Source organism: Gavialis gangeticus, unplaced genomic scaffold (genome assembly GCF_001723915.1).
Source record: "Gavialis gangeticus isolate Ggan-Ray unplaced genomic scaffold, GavGan_comp1, whole genome shotgun sequence".
Taxonomy (NCBI): Eukaryota; Metazoa; Chordata; order Crocodylia; family Gavialidae; genus Gavialis; species Gavialis gangeticus.
Window position 1 is genome coordinate 1,564,261 of NW_017729020.1, and position 12,331 is coordinate 1,576,591.

General features: G+C 41.9%; 1 long non-coding RNA gene across 1 annotated transcript in view; it reads left to right on the plus strand.

The window, feature by feature from the left end:
- The first annotated feature begins 439 nt into the window (after window positions 1-439).
- Window positions 440-12,331, plus strand: part of LOC109295582 — a 34,003-nt gene continuing 22,111 nt past the window's right edge. Inside the window, exons 1-2 of the long non-coding RNA XR_002096769.1 lie at window positions 440-451; window positions 3,506-3,512. This is a non-coding gene — a long non-coding RNA (uncharacterized LOC109295582). The remainder of the gene's footprint in view (window positions 452-3,505; window positions 3,513-12,331) is intronic.

Here is a 12,331-nt window from a genome sequence, read left to right on the forward strand (position 1 = left end):
TGTCAAGTATTAGCCAGGCATGGGATTTTTAGCCATTATGCTTAGACATCCTGAAGTGGATTGAGTCTAGCATGGACTGATAGAATTAGAGTCTGAAGTCTACCACTATTTATTCATAGGATGTACATCACAGGCATTGCATCTGGTGTTTCAGTGTTTTTTGGTTTCCATGATCCAGTCAATCTTTTCTTGTTTGATGAAAGGGTCATAAGGAGTGGTACAGAATTACTCTGATAGAGAAGTCTGTGATATAGAAACCTGTCTTGTGGAAGCTGGTCTGACACTACCTAACTCATTCCCTGGAAGCTTTACATTTCCAAAAGTGTCAGTTGAACCAATCTGGCTAAACTCTAAGACCTTGAAACCTACCGGTCATCCATTTCACAGCACCGATGAAGTCTCTATTCTGCTGAAATAATAAGCTTTACATTGGCTGATGCAAATTAAAGATGTCTCATTTAGTCATACAACTGTAGTTGAGATTAGTCAAATAAATGCTTGCAGAGAAACTCTGTCCTTTTAGAATATATGTCTTGACAGATTTATTATAGGAGTGGTATCAGTTACAATACCTTTCAGCTCTTTGCTTCTTACCTACTGTACACTGCTTCTTACCTACTCTGGGAAAGCAATTTCTTCTTCTTCAACGTGTTCTTGATAACAACATCCTTGTTTCAAAATTTCTGTTAGCACATGTAACTTCCTGTTAAGCATTCTAGGTAAGATAATCTAACCACTATTTTGTGTGCTAAATACTACCCATCAATTTAGAGACAGTGGCATTGAAAACATTATCATCTACTTTCTTCCATACAGGACATGTTCTTCCGTGCCAGGCTGGCTGCTCAGTAGGACCACACAGTGGCAATGGAATTCAGTGATAGTACTGGAGCCCTGAGAAAGCATGCGATTGGGACAGTTTGTGTATCTCTCTCTCTTTTGAATATATACTTGGGACAGGAACTGATTGCATTTGTTGTTTGTATTTGCATGTGATGGCAAAGGGTTGGCTTAATGAGCTTGGAAGCTTTAATAATGAAGCCCACTTCCTAGGTTGGTGAAAGCATGATCTTCATTTGACATCTTTAAATTTATAGTAAATCCACAGCGGTCCATGGAATGATTCTTGCATAATTCAGATGAGAGACAGGCCCACACTGTGCAAAAAGGGCGTGCTGGCTTACCTTTAGTTGGTGGCATTGAGGCCACTGTTATTTTCCCAACCTGGTCCAACTGGTAACAGTTCCATGGAGGCCAGTGCACTTCACTATTTATTGGAGCAAGGAACCTGGCCTCTCATTTCCCTTTATTTTCTGATGATGGTGTTATACCTGGGATGTGTAGGGAGAACAGTTGTTTGTAGTCTTGACAGCTGCTGGCTGGTGCTTCTTTACATTGTTTTGGCATCATTTTCTTTTTCTGAGAACCAGGATGTAGAATTCTTTGTTGATGAGAACAGAATATGCTGGAGAGAGACTTCTTTGGCAATGGCAATGTGTTTGAATAATTTAAAATACTTCCCAGTAGTTCTTCTATATAAGCAATCTCCCAAGCTGCTCATTGGAGGAGAGGAAATAATTCACTACTGTTGTCTCTCCATGGAACACCCAAAAATAAATCATTATTCCCTGAATGCTAGTTCCTTTAGGTTTTTGAGGGGTTTTTTTGCATCTCTTCTGCACTTTGTGAGGTGCTGTTCAAAAGGTATGTTAGAGCTGTGGAGCTTAATTGCGAAAGGCCTTTAGATCAATCCTTTAAAGAGGTCTTGGGAAATCTTTGGTGGACTATTCATATTATAGAGGAACCAACAGCAAAATGTCAAAGGTAAGGTCATATCAGCTCTTCCTCTCTCAGATAAATGGATGGGGAAAGAGACAGTGTGGCTGCTTTGGCCAGAGAAAAGAAGTGAAGTTGTCTTTCCTTAAAGACAAGGAGTGACACAGCAGGAATATCTTCCAAGTGCTATTGCTCAGTTCTTTGGTGAACTTATTGGGAAGAAGGCTCAGTTTTAGAAACAGCCTTTATTATTCCATCTTTCTCAAAAATTCCATTACTTGTCAGCGGTGAAAATAATTCAAGGGCACTTGCAAGAGAAAAATTTTGTGAGGCCGGATCCTTACTTTCATCTGCTGCTAGTTGTAAAAACTGCATTAACAAGATTAGCTGGAACACAAAGAGCAAACAAAATAAGTGGATATTTTTCAATATGTAAACAATGACAAAATGGCATTTTGCTGTGGGTTAATTTTCCTGCCTGTTCTGGAAAATTGCCATTTGTAAGAAAACAACATATTGACTGAATTATTTCCAAGGAAATAGAATTGGGGACCAAGTACTAGCATTTCAGACATTGACATTAGCATTATTAGGGAGTTATGTTGTTTTAAATGGCGGGTGAAATAAAATTAGTCTCCTGAGCCAAGTGGTGTTACATAAATACAAAAAAATCATTTTTCTGATATATAGACCCTCTGTCGATTGCTTGCAAGGAAGGTGTTTGTCGCAGAGCACTTTGGTGCTCTGCTCCTATAAAGAGGGGAGGTGTGTCGCAGAGCACGCAGCTGCCTGGCTCCTTAGAGTAGAAACTGCTAGGGAGAGAGCCCAGTGAGTGGGGAGCCCCAGCTGCTGGTTACCAGGGCAATCGGAGGGAGCTAGTGGCCCACACCTGCCAGAGGCCAGCTGACCGGAAGGGGTGGGGCCTGGCCCACATATAAACCCCAGGGCTGAGGCCAGGAGGGCAGTTCCCTGCCAGCAGGCATGGGGGAAGGAGCTCTCCCAGAGCAAGCAGAGGGGAGAGGCCAGACTGCAGGTACAGCCCTGAGACTGGGGGAAGGATAGAGCATCCCTGATGTGGCGGGAATAATGTTATAGCCGAGCAGCTTGAATTTGTTACAGCCCAGGGGCTTGTGTTTTGTTTCTTGTTGTATAAAACACCAGAGGTTTGGGTGAGGCTATTAGGGGTTGGAGGAGGCCTCATAGGGGACCCACAGTAGAGCGGGAAACCCCAGCCCCGGAGAGTCGGCAGCGAGAAGCCCTGGAGAGTGGGCCGTGATTGAGGAGCCCTGGAGAGGGGGCAGAGAGTGGGAAGCCCCAGAGGAGGGGGCAGTAACCAATGAAAGCCAAAAGGGCAACATTGGGAGGGTGCCAAAACCGAACGCCAGAAAAGACGCAGTTTAGGGAGAGTGCCAACTCCGAGTGTCAGAAGGGCGCAGTACTGTGAGTGTGCTGAACTCGAGCATCAGGAAGGGTGTAGTATTGGGAGAGTGCCGACTCCAAGGGAAGGCCGAGCCAGATAAGGTCGCAAAGAACCCGAGCGCCCAGTGAGGTGCAGCGAGAGACAGGGGCTGCGAGGAGCCCGAGCATCCAGTGAGGTGCAGTGAGAGAGACAGGGCTGCGGAGAGCCCGAGTGCCCAGTGAGGCGCAGCAAGAGAGACAGGGGCTGCAGAGAGACCAAGTGAGAGAGAAGTGTTGAGTGACACCGAAGAGCGTCTGGTACATCAGCGAGGCTTGGGGTGTGGTACAGGGGTGGTTGGAGCCACTCATAGCCCATAAGGCCGGGTTGCACAGAACACCCATTATAGAGACAGGACAAGTAATAGCAGGAGAACCGTGGCCAAGAGGATGAAAGGCAGCCTCCCTTTAATATATATATAAGGCCAAGACATGGCGGGTGAGATTCGAGGGTGCTTGTAGGCAGCTTGGCATGGTACAGAGGGCAACTACGGGAGAGCACAGCAACCCTAGGGCTCCCCTCCTGTTACAATGTTAACATCAGCTTACCAGAATTAATATGTTATCTTCGAGCAGGAAACCAACATGAATATTCCAGCACATGGCAGGCCAGAACTTGTGTTTAGGTAACAGTTTAGATTCATCAATATATAATTCTGTAAGAAGTGGCCCCATTTGTGTCAAGCTTCATATATCATTCATGGGTAGGTTGGCAATAGAAGGCACTTGAATAGTTCATTTAACCTTATTGGGACCACTCCTAAAGTTAGGTATATATTTAAGTAACTTGCTAAATGCGTTCATATACAGACAAAATCTGATACTAGGCTATAGGATGCAAGCCATTAAATAGAATAGACCTTAAGAATTTTGCCTTGCCTGATTTTGTGTTGTATTATTCCATGGGCAGTTTAGATATTATCTTTACATTTTCACCTTCATCTCATTTTTACCTTGTAAATATGCAAGAAAAGAATAAAATCAAATTGTCATTTTGGGGTCATGAGCAGTGAAGCCATGGCTTTTTTAATGTAACAGAAAAAACCCCCCCATCTGCTAGAATTCAATAACTGAGGGTTGTAGCTTGCTCAGTGATGCTTAGTAAATCATAAAGTGATTTTCAGCTCCCTTCATTGCCACAGTGGTTGGTTTTGATTCCATTCTTTCAGTTTGATTGAAGTATCACTTTAGGAACTTGGATTTTAACTGAATTTTATTGGATGACATGAGTGAGAATTCCCATTCCCTTCCCACCAGCACTGCCATCACTTTTTTTTAGTAACAGTTGCATGTCGAAGTGTGACGGGGGGCAAAGTCCCAAGCCTGGTCACAGTGTCAGCCTGCCTGCCTGCCTCTGGGCAAGCCATCTACCTTACTCGCCTGCCCTGCCTAGTTAAATAATTAGGATGTTAATTAGATGGGAAGCTGCCCTTTATGCACACTGATGTCAAAGGGTGGTATTCACAAGACTCTGACCTTCCCTTATCATGTCCCATGCCTTGCGGATGGCATCCTAAGTTCTTAACGGCTCTGGCCCCACACTGGGCCCCATAACGTTTGAGTGTGGACTCCAGCTGGATCCCTCCTAATCAGGTGGTCTACTCTGCCCTCATACTGGGCTGTCAAGCTCCCTGACCCTTTCTCCCTCTCAGCAGTGGCCTCCTCCCTGGGACCTTTGGCCACACAGGCCCTGACCCTGCTTCTGGGCCAGTCGGAACCCCAGGCTCCCTGCCTCTTGCTGTCCCTCGCAGTGGGTACCCTGGCTCTTTTGACCCTTTTGGTCCTGGCCACAGCATTGACTAGTCAAGTGTCTGTCTGTTCAGGTCTCTGAGCAGCCAGACCACTCCATGTCAAATAGGTCTGCCTTCTTGGGCCCCTCCAAACACAGGCCTTATGGCTCTTTGGTCCCAGGCCTCTGATAACAATGCCTGGACCCTCTGCCTATCCCTACTCTGGGTTACTCACCACATTGTGGGGGCTAGGGTTATAAGGTGCCCCTCCCTGCGTTTCACTGGGGAGGCAACTGTCCTGGTATTTCTGGGGAGCTACTCCACTGTGGGAAGCCCCACCAGGCCATCCTGGTGCAGTCATACCCAGGATCAGGAGACTCCTGCCATCCCCAATAGTTCCTGCCTTTACCTCCAAGATGTTCCCTGAGCAGCAGCGCAGCTGGGCATTGTTGCTCCCTTGCCTGCTGCCAGCAAACCGCTGCCCCAGGCCTCGGAGCCAGGATCGTAAAATGGCCACCTCATCAGGGCTGGCCTGCACCTGTATGCTGCCTGCTCTCCTCCTTAAAGTGGCAGACAGAAAAGGTACTCTTCTACCCACCTTTCCCCTGAAAATGGTTCCTGGGGACGCATTCCCTGCTGCTCACAAGGCAGGTTCCCTTACAGCCTGCAATTACTCTTAAGTGGCGAGTACCCTGCTGGTGCTCTGCCACACAAAATTTGAACTAAAGATCAAGTTCTTGCAGTGAATAAATAATTAGGGAAGATGTCAACATATGGGGCTTCAAGCTCTTACATACCTTTAGGCTTAAAGGTTAGTTAACCTTATTTTGTCTGCAGGACCATCTCCTATTCAGTTATCTGGTGAAGCCATTAGAAGACAGGGACAATTTAAGCAAAGTGAAAAATAACCATGACTCTCCAGTCTAGTAGAATTCTTCACCATGTCCTCACAATTGTAGTAGGGCGGGGGTGGGGGGCGGGAACTGGAAGATATGGTTCATTTGGACTGCCTAAAAGCTTCTGACACAAGTGCCTTGCAAGAATCCTTTGGGAAAACTGTGTGATATTGGAATAAGAGATAAAGTTGGCTAAGTAACAGAAAAAAGACAGCCAAAAGCAACTCAGCAAACTAGCAAACTCGGATCCCAGTCCTAAAATATGTTTTTGTGCTCAAAACAAAATATGCACAGCCCCCTGACTACACTGGGGTTGGCTGAACTCATTGCAAAATTCAGGCTTGACTATTGACTGCCAGATTCATTCTTCAGTGCATACTTGCTATGGCAAGTTTGAACATTGGTGCCTGAGAGATCACTTTAATGATGCTTAGATACTACATATAAACCCAGTAATACCCTACATTAAGGTTTTTTTAAATAAGCTATATGGCAAAAAAATTTAGAATTATTATTATTTTTTTTAAAAAGCAGAGACATTGAGGTAAACTCTTAAAAAATATAATGATATAGTTGTAGTCGCTTTGTACCAGGCCATGGACAACACATGTCCCTTCCCCAAATACCAAGACAATTTGTTTATACATGGTCAGGCTTGAACAAAGATCAAGGCCCCATTGCTCTAGACGCTTACCCTGCACAGTGTAAGAGATTACCCCTTCCCTGAGGAGCTTAAGACCTAAATAGATAGGAGAAATGAAAATTGGGCAGAGGAGGGATTACCATCTCCATTTTGTGGATGGATAGTTTAGGCAAAGAAAGACTAAATGATTTACCCAGCCTCCCACAGGAAGTCTGCAACAAAGCCAGGAATGGAGCCTGGATTCCATTAGCTCCATTCAGCACCCTTTAGCTTTAAGATCATCTGTCTTCCTTGTATATCTTCTACTGATAATATCTGAGAAGATTTTGCTGAGATGGATTCTTCTCCAGCTGCAATTATGTGGACTAGTTTCCAGTATCTTATATATTTCCCTTTTACTGCAAATGGAAATCACTTTTTCCTTTTTATTTTCCTTATGGTTAGCAGTCAAAATATCCTTCAACATGCAGCTTCCTCTTGTTACCTACAATAGATCAAAATCTTTTGACACATGATAGGCTAATGCTTTTTCTGGTGATTAAATTAACTTGGTCATAATAGGAAGCTTAAATACCTGTAACATTGTTTGTAAGTACATGTAAACTGGACACACTGTAGTTGAAATAGATTTCTAAAGCATTTACCATGTAATTTAGTGTAATGTAAGAATGCACAAAATAAGTGTGAAAACAGCCATTCATTGTCATCCTGAATAAATTGTATATTCACAGGGACATTGCTCATTAATTTTTGAGGACCCCGACTCATTCATCAGACAAATTCTTGGTTTGATGTTAATTACATGTCAGTCACTGAAGTCCTCTAGAACCATTTCTGGATGAGGGGTAAATGTCAAACAAAATTAGATCAAATGGTGCTTTAAGCCTCAGTGGAGATATACAGCTGTTTTAAATTTATACCAATTGTGACAAAGAAAATAGGTTAACTTATCACATGAATCTGAGGTTATTCTAAAAGGCTCCAGTAAATGCAAAGCTTATATTTGAGCTCTGGTGTTTCATTCATGGTGATATCAAGACATCACCTATTTTTTTGCTCTTCTGTTTCACAAATGTATTGATCAAAGTACTAAATGTTCTGGTGATTCACCTTGAGTCATGGGTCCCATATTTCTAATGTCACATTCAAGTTTTATAGCAAGTGTTATGAGATGCATCAGTTTTTTTCTGATTGATTAATAACTAAGGGATTCTACAACTGCAAAGTCTCACACATTTATTTGTGACAATTTATGTGGCTGCTTATTCTATTGCCAATGTAGCTGGGTGAAATGGTCCAAATTCTGCCTACTGGTCTTGTTTCCACCTGCAAAACTGGGACCCTCAGTGTATCACTAAGGTGTAATTAATTGATTTACACCAAACTTGCAATCTGTAGGGCAGATATGAGGTTGTGCATGCATTAACTGTTCAGAATTCAAGTGGAGTGTCCCAGAGGGGATGCTGAGAGGGCAGAGGCACACTCATGAAATCTGTGCTCTGTTGCATTTTTTTTTTTTTTTTGTGCTCCTCTATAAGACTAAAATGGATCACCCAGTGATCCTCTTCTACACAGGAGGATTATCTAGTGTGACGTTTTTGCTCCAAACTCCTTTGTGGCTTGAATAAGGGGCATTCATGGATGTATTAAGGAGGCAGAGTATGACCAATGCACATGATCCTCTGACTATATCCAAAAGTGAAGTTGCCCCTACAGAGCTCCAGCAGTAAGGCATACTTTAGAGTATCTGAAGAGCTATTTAAACTTCTGCTGGGTGCCAGGCAGGAAACAGGGAAGCTGCAGATGTGGATTAAAGATGTTGCATTACTGAATCAAGCCTAAAGTGGAAGCAATGAAGAGTCTAGCCTAGTAATGCTCTCTCTTTTTTTCCTTTACTAGAAGATCACTTTGGTCAGGAAGGACCTCAGAGTCTACTACATTTCCTTTAAAAAATGTGGCAACTACTATTAGTGTCCACTGCCACTCTTATAATTAAAAGTTAGACATGTAGCTCCAGGGCCAAGTGCCTCCCTAATCCTCCCCACTGCTACCAGGACAACTCCTGAGGTCCTCATTTGATCTTTGTGCTGGGCTTTGTGCTGGTTTAAGGGCTGGATGATTTGGCTGTAAGTTTTTTCTTATAGTTACTTTGGATCTGAAAAAGCTGCCATTTGAGATGATGGGAGAGCATGTTGCCCTGCAGCAAGGTTGCTTACATACATGGGATTTTGTGCAGGACTGATTCTTTTAAGCTGGGTGAAGGTGCCTGCAGACAGTGCCACACTACGGCACCTAGACTGGTTCTGGCACCTCAGCAAACTTGTTTAGCATCAACTCGTGACCCACTGCTCTCTACACAGTATATTCCACACCAGATTTAGGCGCTTGAGGGGGACTGTTAGCTTTAAGTACCAGATTCTCAAAGGTCTTAGGCATTGAAAGACACAGGCAGGTGCCTAGTCGGCTTTACAGAAGTGAGTTGGCAAGTAACTCTTATTAGCATCTAACTCTTATTGATTTCAATAGGTGTTATGCACTTATGCACTTTTGAAAATCCTGCTCAGTGCTGATCTGCATCTTCAGATGCCTAAAAGCCCTTTACAGTGTATTTTGTACAATGCCGAGCCCAATGGGGTCTTGGCCTTAGAATGTGCTTCTTGGGTGCTAATATCATTAAAAAAATAGTAAAAAAGAAATAACCACCTAAAATCCTATCCATTTTCCTGTGATTTTATAGAGTGGCCACTTACCCTTGTAATTGCTTGAACTAACACTGTTACCTATAACATTGTTATGATCATCTTTAAGTATTACAATTCTCCAAGGGGACAAATACAGTTAAAATATTCAGACTAGACATGACATGGGATAAAAGTTCTAATAAGTTCTAAATGCATTCCTCAGCATACTTCAAAATTAAGTAATTGTTTAACGTATTTCTCTGGTGGTCATCTTTAATTAAAACCCAACATTTCAAAGACCTGACAAATCTCTTTGTGCTAGGTATTACCATTTGTTGAACAGTTCCAGAAAAACTGATTGCTGAATGGGTTATTCTCTTTCTCCTCAAAGCCAGTTAAGAGAGAGAAGCATTGTCAGGTTTCGTGACAGTATAATTACTTCTGACAAGAAAAGTAATCTGCCTGTTTGTGGGTAGGAAAGGGCTGTGTTTGTCCACCCTAATATTTATTTGTAATTTTTTAAAACATGCCGTCATTGATTTTTTTATTATTATTATGTTAAACTCAAGTTTTGGTCTAAGTTTATTTGTTTCTTGTCCCTTTGTTTATACTAGAGCTGATCGCAATGTGATTGGTAGCAAAGTTCTGATCTGAAACCCACTGAATTAAACAATGGATTCACATTGATTTCTGTGTGTTTTGGAGTTCCTGGGTGATTGCTTTTCAAGGCAGGAAATGCCTCTCTTAAAATGGTGGAATATTGCTTATCATGGAAGCGCCCCATACTTGGGGGTTGCTATAATAAAAATAACTTGTGAGGAAGAAATACTAGAAAAGATGAGATAAAACAGTTTAGTTATTAATGTAAAAGATACAAACATGTTTCTTTTATGCTGGGGACAAAGTAAAATGGAGCTAAAACAATAGCAATAATAATTATAGTGATGATGAGGTTGAGATAGCCGGATAAACATTTTTTCTGATTCTGAATGGAAGTTCACTTTTCTTTTTCCTTTCAAACCACTCATTGTTTCCCAGCTTGCTCTCTGTAGCCAATAACCAGGGTTTGCTATTTTGTGCTTTGATACAAATATGTTAGGCCCCAAATGCTATAAATTCAATTATCATTTTTTGTTTCATTATGAAAGGCACGCTACAAGAAGAGGCATGCCGTTCAAGTTCACCAGTGCTTGGTGTGATGAAGGGAGCCTATGTCTATTGAAGTCAATGGAAAGACTCTCATAGTTTTGATTACCCCTTGCACTGGGCCCACAGTGATTTGCTGAGTTGTGCAAAATGAAAACATTCCAGCATTTTCACAAGAATTTCATTTTACTTTGTTTTAATGATGATTAAACCCCCCAAAGCAAAATAAACATCATGAAGGATTGTCAAAATGAAGCATATGAATCCGTGAGTTAGGATTTTGATTGCCGCGGGTTGCTAGGATAAACTCATAACTTCATTATATGCACAATTCCATTTTTATTGAAATTCCATGTTGATTAGAAGATCAGAGCTAAATCTCTGTGATGGGATAAACAAATATGATAGTCTTTCTTTATGTAAAGTCTTAGGGACTACATCTATAAAACATCTGACACATACAGAGTTGACTGAGATAAGTTTGGGCAAATTATTCCAATAAAAAACAGCAGAACTAGAGAAGAAAGAGCAGTACCTCTGTATTGAAGACTGACAGTGTTAATCAGGTCAAACCTAATATTGTTAGTGTTTTAATGGAAAGTGCAAAAACAAGACTTGCAGACATATTTTATTCTTGTTTTTTTACTCTCCTGTCCTTTCAAAACTTTCTTGAACATTGAAATTATCTTTTAAGGGCTGCATTTTTGGAATTCCCCAGCTGTGGCCAGTCCCACTAGCTGTGGCCTAGTTCTGCTTTTACTAATGTTAATGGGAGTTATAAATATGTGCTTTTTGTGAATGAGTCATTGCCAACTTGTTTATGAAGATAATAATATAGAAGCGTCCATACGAAATGAATTATTATAGCATATTGAATGTAAACTGTATCTGATATTTTTTTAACTCATGCAATAGTTATCATAACATCTATGGGATCTGTGAAATGTATGATAGACTTAAGTATGATTCTTCACTATTTCTTTAGCTGGATGTTGTATCATTGTTTGTTATCATTCTGGGCTCATTAAATTACATTCATATTAAATGTTTACGTCTCACAAATATTGTGCTTAATGAATATTGTTATAAAATGATATTTTATTAATGTGTCGCTGTGTAATTAGTAGCTAAAACAGCCCCCAAACAGCTTTAAATTGCTGTTAATTCTAAGGCAGAAGAGAAGAGAAGCAGAAGTTAACAGTGAATTCCTAATTCCCTTCAGAAAATAAAATCCAAAGTAATAGCTGCAGCTATTTGTGTCAGACATAAAAATTGATATAATGTATGTGGTAAACCTCCTATTGGGCATTATTATAAATGATTGATTTTTATCTCCTCCTACAGTTTAGATGGTGCAGTGTTTACTGTACAAACAGCTCATGAAAAGTCAACATGTTTTACAAGTAAATAATTTACAACCACTGTGTGGAATACAGAATAATATTTTATATTAACTGACATTAATTAGGGCAGAAATATTCAAATGGTGAAGAACAGGGAGATTACTATGTTTACTGAGAATTACTATGTATTACTAAGAAAATGTTTTTTGCTTGCGGTCTAAAGCTAAGCGTGTGTTCTCTTATAGGCTGGCAGACCTCCTCCGGCGGGCTTTAAACTAGGCTCATCGGGGGAAGGGGAAGATGAGGGCGGAGGATACACCGGACCGGCACCCGCAACTATAGCCCAGCCTGGACCGGCAAGCTCAGCGGACAAACAGGTAAGAGATGGGGACAAGGGGAACGCTGGGACTAGGGGGTCAGTATCCACTTCTCCAGGAGGCCTGAAATGCCTCTATACTAATGCCCGTAGCATGGGAAACAAGCAGGAGGAACTCGCCCTCCTGCTGGCTGACACCAGCCTGGACATTGTGGGGATTACGGAGACTTGGTGGGACTCCAAGCATGATTGGGCGGTGAATGTTGAGGGCTATAGGCTGTACAGGAGGGACAGGATAGGAAAGAGAGGGGGAGGAGTGGCACTCTACATCAAGGAGGACTACAC